Source organism: Entelurus aequoreus, linkage group LG08 (genome assembly GCF_033978785.1).
Source record: "Entelurus aequoreus isolate RoL-2023_Sb linkage group LG08, RoL_Eaeq_v1.1, whole genome shotgun sequence".
Taxonomy (NCBI): Eukaryota; Metazoa; Chordata; class Actinopteri; order Syngnathiformes; family Syngnathidae; genus Entelurus; species Entelurus aequoreus.
Window position 1 is genome coordinate 62203655 of NC_084738.1, and position 13432 is coordinate 62217086.

The window sequence follows — 13432 nt, forward strand, 5'->3', positions numbered from 1 at the left end:
ATTCACTAAGCCCTACTACAGCAATATACCCACACAGCAGAAGACTGCTATACGGATCCGCCTTCAAGTCGTCCAACCCGCGTTACTGTCACATTCGTTTTGGCACCGCCTAGAGGATACAGCTCCGCCTCTGAAAATTGTACGGTCAGACAGCTGATCCTGAGCGGACTCGTGTCTGATTCGCATACGCGGACGCGACAAACCAAACCGGCGCGCGCCGCCTAGAGTTATAGGCTCCGCCTACGCGCGCTGAGCCGACCAATGTCTGCGCCCGCAGACGTGGACGCGCCTACTAGCGTGTACGCGCATGAGCCAAGATCTCTGGACTTTCTTTGCTGGAACACGAACGTAAGTATAGATTTATTGCTACATTCGCAGTAAAGATCAGCCTTTGTGTTTCCATCATCATTTATGTATGATTGTAATGACGTTGTTTGATATTAGGACTAGCAGTAAAACTTTATATTCTGTAAAAAAAGGCTTCATTTCCAGCGGCCCCTTCCCCAATGCTTTGCATGGGGACGTGCGTCTGACGTCACGTATACAGAAAATTCGAAATGGCTGCACGCGGTAGGTGAGGCCCGAGCGAAGAAAAGTGGAAAAGATTGTTATTCGTCAAAAAACCCACACAACGACGGTCATTTTTTCGCCGTGCTATTGTAAAATTGTCTTTTATCTGTGTTTTGTGTTCCGGGGGACCCCGACTCCAGAATGTGAAAGTTTCCCGCGTGAAGCCGGTGAGTAAAAAGTTCAATACAGTTAACTTAGGCCATCTTTTGTTAGACGCTGTGAATGTGTGTAGGTTACATGCTACGATATTCCACATATTTCCAACTGCTTGAAACGAAAGCGTATTACTTTATTGTCAGTGTTGTTTAGGCCCAGGTCGCTAACGTTACTGCGTTAGTCAACAACGTAACGCTAGTGGAAACAGCCGTTCTTTGCCATTAATATGAGTGTGTATTATTTCTTTCTTTGTTCTTTAGTGGAGCTCGAGATCCTGTTTACTGTGGACTAGCTGTGTGTGACGCCATGTTGTTTTTGTTTCCATTACAAAAAAAGGTATGTCTATGTGTTTTTTGGCATAGTTAATTGTAGAAAAAAATATAAAATGAGGTGATGTGAGTGTGAAAAATTGCTGCACATATTAAGGATCCTTTTTCTTGATCTATATTTTTTTTATTTGCTGATGTATATATTTTATATGCTGTTTTTTATTTAATTAATTTATTAGAGACTATTTTATGCTTCATTTACCTTTTTTTATTATTATTTTATTTACTATTATTATTATTATTTCCACATGTAAGCATAAATAATTGATCATATTAGTACATTGTTTGATTGCTTTGCTTAATGAATTCCATAATTTAATTCCACATACTGATATACTGAAGGTCTTAAGTGTTGTACGTGCGTACAAATGTTTTAAATTACATTTCTCTCTAAGATGATTTTTCTCCTCTTTTTTTGAGAAGAATTGTTGTATATTCTTGGGTAGCAGGTTATAGTTTGCTTTGTTTATAATTTTAGCTGTTTGCAAATTCACTATGTCGTGGAATTTCAGTATCTTTGATTCAATAAATAAAGGATTTGTGTGTTCTCTATATCCAACATTATATATTATTCTAACGGATCTTTTTTGTAACACCGTTAATGAATGAAGTGTACTTTTGTAATTATTTCCCCATATTTCTACACAATAACTCAGATATGTAACACTAGTGAACAGTAGAGAATATGAAGTGATTTTTTTGTCTAGAACATGTTTTACTTTATTCATTATTGACGTGTTTCTTGCTACTTTATGTTGTATATTTTTTACTTGAGATTTCCAGTTCAATTTATCATCAATCATTATACCTAGAAATTTGGTTTCATTTACTCTTTCAATTTCTATTCCGTCTATTTGTATTTGCGTTTGACTTTCTCTTCTACTGTTACCAAATAGCATTATTTTAGTTTTACTGAGATTCAAAGATAGTCTGTTTTTGTCAAACCATCTTTTTAATTTGTTAATTTCTTCTGTTATTATTTGTATTATCTTTTGTGTGTTCTCTCCTGAACAAAACGCTGTTGTATCATCCGCAAATAATACTAACTTTAAATCTTTTGTAACTTTACAAATGTCATTTATCTAGACATTGAATAATTTAGGTCCTATATTGATCCCTGAGGTACACCACAGGATATATTTAGCGTTGTAGACGAAACCACCACATTAATATTAAAGATATGGTTAACATTCTTAGTGCTAAAGATATTCCCCTCTCCTTGTATCCCTTCTCCCAGCTCCACCGTCTCGCCGAGTGCCAGCAAGAGTCATGAGTACTTGTCAACTCGACTCCTCAACTGGAGATAACTTTCTAGGTAAAGACTGATCTCCAAAATAATATCTCAGCATCCAGTAACCATGGTTAACAGATCACAACCATTTAATACCAATTTATCTCCCTTAGCACCTCACCATGGGGAAGGATGTATTCATATGCCTTCACCAGCACCTGCATTAAACATGCATAGAGTTACACAAGGTAGGGACTGATCTCTGTATACACTACACCCATAATTTCAAACCCTACTTTACGATTGAGCTGAAGTTCTGACTATTATGACCTGTACTTTTACCTTTCTTATAGTTCTTACCACCTTGGGGCACCATTCAGGTAAAATCTCAGCTCATCTTACTTGCTTATTTGTATACACTAACACCTGTGCATGCTTTTGTCCACGTTGTTCCTTTGACGATGAATAAATACCCCTTTTCTTTCTTTCTACATTAAGGGTGCCTTTTCATCTGATTAAATTTATAATGAACAGGGACATTGTGGTTGTCCCAAGTGAGTGGTATGATGATAGGATGGTTTTCTGGCCCAGCTATAAAAACACCGACAGAATTGAAAGGGCAGCTTTAAATGAGGAGCAGCATGAGCCAAACTGGCCAAGATTTGACGTTTCTGTAGTCCGAACTTGTGGTATGCAAATTCATAATCTTCTTGTTTAAAAATAACGTCATAGTTGCTTCTCTTTATGCTTGGAATAACCTATTGTGTCTATGTTCTGACCAGGTCTCTTGTAAGAGAGAGACCTGATTTATCATCATCAATAATAACATGTTTCAGTGTTTATCCGTATTACTCATAATCCTGACATTAGCTATTGACCTTAGTTAATGACAAAAGTTATTGACAAAGTTTGAAGAAAATATGTGATTACTTGTGAATTTGAATTTTTTTCCAAAATTTGTGGCACAGAATGACCATCCGGTATTTGTCAGTTATTGCTCACCAGAGCAGGAAATGTTGTCGGCCATTCTTCCCCCTCGCCATGTTGGCCTGTAGGCCAGGCTGGATCCAGGCTCCTGGGTCTGCCACATGTTGAGGGCTGCTGGTGAGGGGGGTGGAGGGAGTCGAGGAGGGACTGCCGTTCCTAGTGAGGTGGGCATTGTGAGAGACTGATCAGTTAACCATGACTGGTAATACCCAAGGGGCCTATCTATACACTAATATTTCAGAGATCAGTCCCTACCTTGTGTAACTCTCTGCATGTTTAATGCAGGTGCTGGTGAAGGCATATGAATGCGTCCTTCCCCATGGTGAGGTGCTAAGGGAGATACATTGGTATTAAATGGTTGTGATCTGTTAACCATGGTTACTGGATGCTGAGATATTATTTTGGAGATCAGTCTTTACCTAGAAAGTTATCTCCAGTTGAGGAGTCGAGTTGACAAGTACTCATGACTCTTGCTGGCACTCGGCGAGACGGTGGAGCTGGGAGAAGGGATACAAGGAGAGGGGAATATCTTTAGCACTAAGAATGTTAACCATATCTTTAATATTAATGTGGTGGTTTCGTCTACAACGCTAAATATATCCTGTGGTGTACCTCAGGGATCAATATAGGACCTACATTATTCAATGTCTGGATAAATTACATTTGTAAAGTTACAAAAGATTTAAAGTTAGTATTATTTGCGGATGATACAACAGCGTTTTGTTCAGGGGAGAACACACAGAAGATAATACAAATAATAACAGAAGAAATTAACAAATTAAAAAGATGGTTTGACAAAAACAGACTATCTTTGAATCTCAGTAAAACTAAAATAATGCTAATTGGTAACAGTAGAAAAGAAAGTCAAACACAAATACAAATAGACGGAACGGAAATTGAAAGAGTAAATGAAACCAAATTTCTAGGTATAATGATTGATGATAAATTGAACTGGAAATCTCAAGTAAAAAATATACAACATAAAGTAGCAAGAAACACGTCAATAATGAATAAAGCAAAACATGTTCTAGACAAAAAATCACTTCATATTCTCTACTGTTCACTAGTGTTACATATCTGAGTTATTGTGTAGAAATATGGGGAAATAATTACAAAAGTACACATCATTCATTAACGGTGTTACAAAAAAGATCAGTTAGAATAATATATAATGTTGGATATAGAGAACACACAAATCCTTTATTTATTGAATCAAAGATACTGAAATTCCACGACATAGTGAATTTGCAAACAGCTAAAATTATAAACAAAGCAAACTATAACCTGCTACCCAAGAATATACAGCAATTCTTCTCAAAAAAAAGAGGAGAAAAATAATCTTAGAGAAAAATGTAATTTAAAACATTTGTTTGCACGTACAACACTTAAGACCTTCAGTATATCAGTATGTGGAATTAAATTATGGAATGCATTAAGCAAAGCAATCAAACAATGTACTAATATGATCAATTATTTATGCTTACATGTGGAAATAATAATAATAATAGTAAATAAAATAATAACAATAAAAAAAGGTAAATAAAGCATAAAATAGTCTCTAATAAATTAATTAAATAAAAAACAGCATATAAAATATATACATCAGCAAATAACAAAAATATAGATCAAGAAAAAGGATCCTTAATATGTGCAGCAATTTTTCCCACTCACATCACCTCATTTTATATTTTTTTCTACAATTAACTATGCCAAAAAACACATAGACATACCTTTTTTTTTGTAATGGAAACAAAAACAACATGGCGTCACACACAGCTAGTCCACAGTAAACAGGATCTCGAGCTCCACTAAAGAACAAAGAAAGAAATAATACACACTCATATTAATGGCAAAGAACGGCTGTTTCCACTAGCGTTACGTTGTTGACTAACGCAGTAACGTTAGCGACCTGGGCCTAAACAACACTGACAATAAAGTAATACGCTTTCGTTTCAAGCAGTTGGAAATATGTGGAATATCGTAGCATGTAACCTACACACATTCACAGCGTCTAACAAAAGATGGCCTAAGTTAACTGTATTGAACTTTTTACTCACCGGCTTCACGCGGGAAACTTTCACATTCTGGAGTCGGGGTCCCCCGGAACACAAAACACAGATAAAAGACAATTTTACAATAGCACGGCGAAAAAATGACCGTCGTTGTGTGGGTTTTTTGACGAATAACACTCTTTTCCACTTTTCTACGCTCGGGCCTCACCTACCGCGTGCAGCCATTTCGAATTTTCTGTATACGTGACGTCAGACGCACGTCCCCATGCAAAGCATTCTGGGAGGCGGCGCTGGAAATAAAGCCTTTTTTTTACAGAATATAAAGTTTTACTGCTAGTCCTAATATCAAACAACGTCATTACAATCATACATAAATGATGATGGAAACACAAAGGCTGATCTTTACTGCGAATGTAGCAATAAAACTATACTTACGTTCGTGTTCCAGCAAAGAAAGTCCAGAGATCTTGGCTCATGCGCGTACACGCTAGTAGGCGCGTGCACGTCTGCGGGTGCAGACATTGGTCGGCTCAGCGCGCGTAGGCGGAGCCTATAACTCTAGGCGGCGCGCGCCGGTTTAGTTTGTCGCGTCCGCGTATGCGAATCAGACACGAGTCCGCTCAGGATCAGCTGTCTGACCGTACAATTTTCAGAGGCGGAGCTGTATCCTCTAGGCGGAGCCAAAACGAATGTGACAGTAACGCGGGTTGGACGACTTGAAGGCGGATCCGTATAGCAGTCTTCTGCTGTGTGGGATATATACTCTATTAGCCACAACACAACCAGGCTTATATTTAATATGCCACCAATTAATCCCGCATAACAAACACCTAGGTGTTTGTTATGCTAGCTCCTAGCTCCTAGCTACTAGCTACTAGCTCGAGCTAGTTATAGCAAGCGATCAAATGTTTGGAAGCGTACTCACGGTATCGCGTCTGCGTCTGTTAACAAAGTCAAAGTCCTCCTGGTAAGAGTCTCTGTTGTCCGAATTCTTCGATCTTGACTGCATCTTTCGGGAATGTAAACAATGAAACATTCGACTGTGTTGTGTTGCTGACTTCCCTCGCAAAATACTCCGCTTCGCACCGACTTTCTTCTTTGCTTGCTCAGCTTCTTTCTCCATAATGCAATGAACAAATTGCAACAGATTCACCAACACAGATGTCCAGAATACATCCAGAATGAGATGAAAACAGCTATTTTGTATTGGATTCAATGGAGTCCGAATACTTCCGTTTCAACGATTGACGTCACGCGCATACGTCATCCTCAAAGGCGTTTTGAACCGGAAGTTCCCCGGGAAATTTAAAATTGCACTTTATAAGTTAACCCGGCAGTATTGGCATGTGTTGCAATCTTAAGATTTCATCATTGATATATAAACTATCAGACTGCGTGGTCGGTAGTAGTGGCTTTCAGTAGGCCTTTAAACCAGTGGTGTGAAATCATGATCATAATTAAAAGTTATTTTCAATTGACTTTCCCTAAATATCTAAAAGTAGAGATGTCCGATAATGGCTTTTTTGACGATATCCGATATTGTCCGACTCTTTAATTACCGATTCCGATATCAACCGATACCGATATATATGGAATTAACACATTATTATGCCAAATTTTGTTGTGATGCCCCGCTGGATGCATTAAACCAGGGGTGTCCAAACTTTTTCCCACAGAAAAATTTAAGCATGCGGGGGCCATTTTGATATTTTTCATTTTCAAACCTTAACAAAATATATGGATTTTTTTTTTTTTTTTAACCTTTAGGGCTCCCGGGGACTATAAAGGGTCTCAGTCATTAAACTGTTAAAAATAAGTCAAATTGTTATTTTATTTTTTTATTTAACGCTTACAGTAAATCTCTATATCAACTTGAGGTTGAAATAAAGTAAAAAAAAAAAAAAGGTTTTCTGTCAAAGACAACTTTGTTTTTTATAGTATAACTGAAATATGCAGTATTTAGTAATTAGAGCCTTAAAAGATCAATAATGCAGGACACCATTGATTTTAATTCTTTAATATTTTTGAGTAATCACAGTGAAAAGTTAAATAAAATCCTACAAAATATATTTGGGATCCAAAAGATCCCAAACTCATAAAGTGATAAATTTTTATTAGTTTTTTCTTACTTTTAACACTTAAATTACGAGATCAACAGAACTATTAGTTTGTTTGTTTTATGCTCTTTTGTCAAATAAAACTTTGATGTTTTTATATGGCAACCACACAATATATGCAATATTTTTTCCACATACAACATTTTAAAGTGATATTTTTGAAGTAATAATTCATTTTAACATAGATTTTTAGTCTTTTTTTTTTTTTTAGCAATGGCAAAAAAAAAAAAAAAAAGAAACAAAGACAAACGAAAAAAAAACAGCCTGCATGGCAGCTTTGTGTCAACATTGCAACTTTTTCTTTTTAGATTTCACCTCATTTCACTTTTTTAAAATGTTTTTTTAAATTTTTGCAATATTATCAATTTTGCAATTTTTGCAGAATGTGTGGCGGGCCGGTAAACAATTAGCTGCGGGCCGCAAATGTCCCCCGGGCCGCACTTTGGACACCCCTGCTTTAAACAATGGTAACAAGGTCTTCCAAAATAAATCAACTCAAGTTATGGAAAAAAAAAAAATATATATATATATATGTATATATATATATATATATATATATATATATATATATATATATATATATATATATATATATATATATATATATATATATATATATATATATATATATATATATATATGTATATATATATATATATATGTATATATATATGTATATATATATATATATATATATATATATATATATATATATATATATATATATATATATATATATTATTATACATATAAATAAAATAAATACTTGAATTTCAGGGTCCGGTGGCTATCCAGTACATGGCAGTATTGTCCTGTTTAAGAGTGTCACAACATTGCTGTTTACGGCAGACGAACTGCTTTACGGTAGACGAAAATGTGACTGCTGTTGTTGTGTGTTGTTACCGCGCTGGGAGGACGTTGATGAAACTGCCTAACAATAAACCCACATAAGAAACCAAGAACTCGCCCTCGATCATTCTACAGTTATAACGTGATTGGGCAGGCACGCTGTTTATATCGTGGGAAAGCGGACGTGAAAACAGACTGTCGCCGCTGTCCCCACTCAGGTCCGCATGGAGCTGGAGGGGGCGTGGCCTCCAGCTCCGGCTGAATTCCGGGAGTTTATCGGGAGAACATTTCTTCCGGGAAGTTATGGGGAGAGGCGCTGAATTCCGGGAGTCTCCCGGTAAAACCGGGAGGTTTGGCAGGTATGGTTTATGTTGTGTTATGGTGCGGCTGTTCTCCCGAAATGTGTTTGTCATTCTTGTGTGGTGTGGGTTCACAGTGTGGCGCATATTTGTAACAGTGTTAAAGTTGTTTATACGGCTACCCTCAGTGTGACCTTTATGGCTGTTGACCAAGTATGCATGGCATTCACTTGTGTGTGTGAAAAGCCGTAGATATTATGTGATTGGGCCGGCACGCAAAGGCAGTGCCTTTAAGGTTTATTGGCGCTCTGTACTTCTCCCTACGTCCGAGTACCACACCGCACAGCGGCGTTTTAAAAAGTCATACATTTTACTTTTTGAAACCGATACCGATAATTTCCGATATTACATTTTAAAGCATTTATATCGGCAGTCCGATATTATCGGACATCTCTACTTATATCTGTCAGTAAACTCGCCATGAAAGCGCTAAAACATACCGGTGTAGTGAGTTTACATTATTCACCCAAGGAACTTTAGTTATTAGAGAGTTCTGGTCGGACGTTTTTTCACGGGACACATTTCTTGCGTTGTTGTTGTTTCCGGATGAGGAGATGCTGCTCTGTTATTGATTGAAGTAAAGTCTGAATGTCATTATAACAGTTAGCTCCATTTTTTGGCATTTATCGGCCGATAATATCGGCAGCCCGATGTTATCGGACATCTCTATCTAAAAGTATTCATATTATCTTCATGTCATATTATGCTCCTTCCAATGTTGTTGTTTTTAGTATACAGGTAGAATTTGTATCCAATCAGAATTCAGCTAGTTTACGTTGCCATGCTGTACCAAATCTGCCCGGGGCCTTCAGACTCAACAATGCAGGCGTCTGTGCACTGTAAGTGAACGGACACATACAGTTGATAGACAATTGCGATAGCCAATCAGATCACGAGTTGTTGTCAGTAAGGCCTTCTAGCTGGCCTCACACTGTGATTGGATACCCACTTGGGACACAACTTGCGAAAACAGGAAGAACAACTTAAGCTGTACATCAAGCAAGAATGGGAAAGAATTCCACCTGAAAAGCTATAAAAATGTGTCTCCTCAGTTCCCAAACGTTTACTGAGTGTTGTTAAAAGAAAAGGCCATGTAACACAGTGGTGAACATGCCCCTGTGTCAACTTTTTTGCATTGCGTTGCTGCAATTAAATTCTAAGTTAATGATTATTTGCACAAAAAAAAAAAAAAATTCTCAGTGTGAACATTAAATATCTTGTCTTTGCAGTCTATTCAATTGAATATAAGTTGAAAAGGATTTGCAAATCATTGTATTCTGTTTTTATTTACCATTTACACGTGCCAACTTCACTGGTTTTGGGTTTTGTAAAAAACACAACAATCTCCTGCGTCTTTCACGAGGCATGTAAATAAGACATACTCTATTCACTATCTTGACCAAAGAACACCCATTACATGTTACGTAGACCACAAGGAAGTTTTTTAAATGTACAAACCCTGTTTCCATATGAGTTGGGAAATTGTGTAAGTTGTAAATATAAACGGAATACAATGATTTGCAAATAATTTTCAACCCATATTAAATTGAATGCACTACAAAGACAACATATTTGATGTTCAAACTTATAAACTTTATTTTTTTTTTGCAAATAATAATTAACTTAGAATTTCATGGCTGCAACACGTGCCAAAGTAGTTGGGAAAGGGCATGTTCACCACTGTTACATGGCCTTTCCTTTTAACAACACTCAGTAAACGTTTGGGAACTGAGGAGACACATTTTTTAAGCTTCTCAGGTGGAATTCTTTCCCATTCTTGCTTGATGTACAGCTTAAGTTGTTCAACAGTCCGGGGGTCTCTGTTGTGCTATTTTAGGCTTCATAATGCGCCACACATTTTCAATGGGAGACAGGTCTGGACTACAGGCAGGCCAGTCTAGTACCCGCACTCTTTTACTATGAAGCCACGTTGATGTAACACGTGGCTTGGCATTGTCTTGCTGAAATAAGCAGGGGCGTCCATGGTAACGTTAGTTGGATGGCAACATATGTTGCTCCAAAACCTGTAAGTATCTTTCAGCATTAATGGCGCCTTCACAGATGTGTAAGTTACCCATGTCTTGGGCACTAATACACCCCCATACCATCACAGATGCTGGCTTTTCAACTTTGCGCCTATAACAATCCGGATGGTTCTTTTCCTCTTTGGTCGGAGGACACGACATCCACAGTTTCCAAAAACAATTTGAAATGTGGACTCGTCAGACCACAGAACACTTTTCCACTTTGCATCAGTCCATCTTAGATGAGCTCAGGCCCAGCGAAGCCGACGGGGTTTCTGGGTGTTGTTGATAAACGGTTTTCGCCTTGCATAGGAGAGTTTTAACTTGCACTTACAAATGTAGCGACCAACTGTAATTACTGACAGTGGGTTTCTGAAGTGTTCCTGGGCCCATGTGGTGATATCCTTTACACACTGATGTCGCTTGTTGATGCAGTACAGCCTGAGGGATCGAAGGTCACGGGCTTAGCTGCTTACGTGCAGTGATTTCTCCAGATACTCTGAACCCTTTGATGATATTACGGACCGTAGATGGGGGAAATCCCTAAATTCCTTGCAATAGCTGGTTGAGAAAGGTTTTTCTTAAACTGTTCAACAATTTGCGCACGCATTTGTTGACAAGTGGTGACCCTCGCCCCATCCTTGTTTGTGAATGACTGAGCATTTCATGGAATCTACTTTTATACCCAATCATGGCACCCACCTGTTCCCAATTAGCCTGCACACCTGTGGGGATGTTCCAAATAAGTGTTTGATGAGCATTCCTCAACTTTATCAGTATTTATTGCCACCTTTCCCAACTTCTTTGTCACGTGTTGCTGGCATCAAATTCTAAAGTTAATGGTTATTTGAACAAAAAAAAAAAAGTTAATCAGTTTGAACATCAAATATGTTGTGTTTGTAGCATATTCAACTGAATTTGGGTTGAAAATGATTTGCAAATCATTGTATTCCGTTTATATTTACATCTAACACAATTTCCCAACTCATATAGAAACGGGGTTTGTAGAACAACAACCCGTAATATGTTCCAAATGTGATCTGGTTATTTGTGGTTACTCATTAGTTCAGGTACGGAGGCAAAGGTATAAACAGCGTGGCTTTCTGGGAATGCAGTGGGCCAGTCGAGGCCAAAACAATTCTGGGGTTAAATTTTTTGTCCCAGTCCGCCTCTGGAGCTGATTGATTAGTTCCAGCTCCAATAACTCTCCCTCTGTCCTTAATTGCCATTGTTCACTTGCAAGAATGAAGCTAAATAGTCAAAGGTTTCTCAGTGTTGACTCAGCGGAAAACTTGTTTCGGCTGTGAGAACTGCGACTACCCAGAAGCATAAATCTCAAAATCCAGTCTGGAGAGGAAGTATTAGTAATGTAAGTTTTCTTTGGATGTTCGTCTTTATTGTGTTTAATAGAAGGATAGAGGAATTTGGAATTCGAGTATTCCGGCTTGACGGCAAAGTGGAAAGTGCTGACTAATGTCCTGAGCGCCCGTGAAAATGCTCATAAAATGGATCCCTGTGATCTATAATGACTTGTGGTCGGATCAGGTAGGAAATGAAAAGGGCTGCAGGGAGAGGGCGTGGTGGCGGTTAGGAGGGCCACGCTATGTAAAACGCAGCACTCCATTAATATCACGGGAGTCGTAAAGCTGTCGCCGCCACTCCACCGTCTTCTCACATAAAAGTGATTTGTGACGCAGGCCTCGGCTCCCGCTAATGACGTCCGGGTCCATCACGCTCATTCGGTCTGAAGCTGAAAGGAAAGCAAAAGACGACGGATGAGGCCATTGTACGCTCTTCATAAAGCCACTGCGCCGCCCCGTCCTGTGCCCGACATGCAGATGATAATCACCGCTATCAGCAGCAGCGAACCACCTCCATCATATCAGTCAAAACTAATGACGATCGTCCATTCTTCACTAAGCATGGGGGAGAAAAAATGAAGAGGACTTTCATCGTCTTGTGTAAAGCAGTCGCTTTGAGACAGGAGTATAGCTGACGCACCCAAACAGTCAGTCAACAGTCAGTCAGTCAGTATTCTGCTGCACTTGCATGGATGTAAGGCCATTCTTTAATAATAAAAGAACCCTAATATGCAATACAACTTTTTAATGGTGGTAGGGCTGGGCGATATGGCCTTTTATTAATATCTGGATATTTTTAAGCCATGTCACGATACACGATACATATCTCGATATTTTGCCTTAGCCTTGAATGAACACTTGATGCATATAATCACAACAGTATGATGATTCTACGTGTCTACATTAAAGGCCTACTGAAATGAATTGTTTTTATTTAAACGGGAATAGCAGATCCATTCTTTGTGTCATACTTGATCATTTCGCGATATCGCCATATTTTTGCTGAAAGGATTTAGTAGAGAAAATCGACGATAAAGTTCGCAACTTTTGCTCGCTGATAAAAAAAAGCCTTGCCTGTACCGGGAGTAGCGTGACGTCACAGGAGGTAATATTCCTCACAGTTTTCCTTTGTTTACAATGGAGCGAGAGAGATTCGGAGCGACAAAGCGACGATTACCCCATTAATTTGAGCGAGGATGAAAGATTCGTAGATGAGGAACGTTACAGTGAAGGACTAGAGAGGCAGTGATGGACGTATCTTTTTTCGCTCTGACCGTAACTTAGGTACTAGCTGGCTCATTGGATTCCACACTCTCTCCTTTTTCTATTGTGGATCACGGATTTGTATTTTAAACCACCTCGGATACTATATCCTCTTGAAAATGAGAGTCGAGCACGCGAAATGGACATTTAAAGTGACTTTTATCTCCACGACAA

General features: G+C 38.4%; 2 long non-coding RNA genes across 2 annotated transcripts; one reads left to right on the forward strand and one right to left on the reverse strand.

Annotated features, from left to right (window-relative positions):
• The first annotated feature begins 518 nt into the window (after positions 1-518).
• On the forward strand, positions 519-2907 carry LOC133655160 (uncharacterized). Its single transcript, XR_009826969.1, has 6 exons — positions 519-737; positions 987-1062; positions 2293-2370; positions 2460-2534; positions 2640-2666; positions 2785-2907. It is a non-coding gene; the product is annotated as an uncharacterized LOC133655160 (long non-coding RNA).
• A 385-nt stretch (positions 2908-3292) lies between these two features.
• LOC133655159 (uncharacterized) lies at positions 3293-5616 on the reverse strand. Its single transcript, XR_009826968.1, has 4 exons — positions 5004-5616; positions 3693-3770; positions 3529-3603; positions 3293-3429 (listed from the first exon to the last, which is right to left on the reverse strand). It is a non-coding gene; the product is annotated as an uncharacterized LOC133655159 (long non-coding RNA).
• Between the last annotated feature and the right edge of the window lie 7816 nt (positions 5617-13432).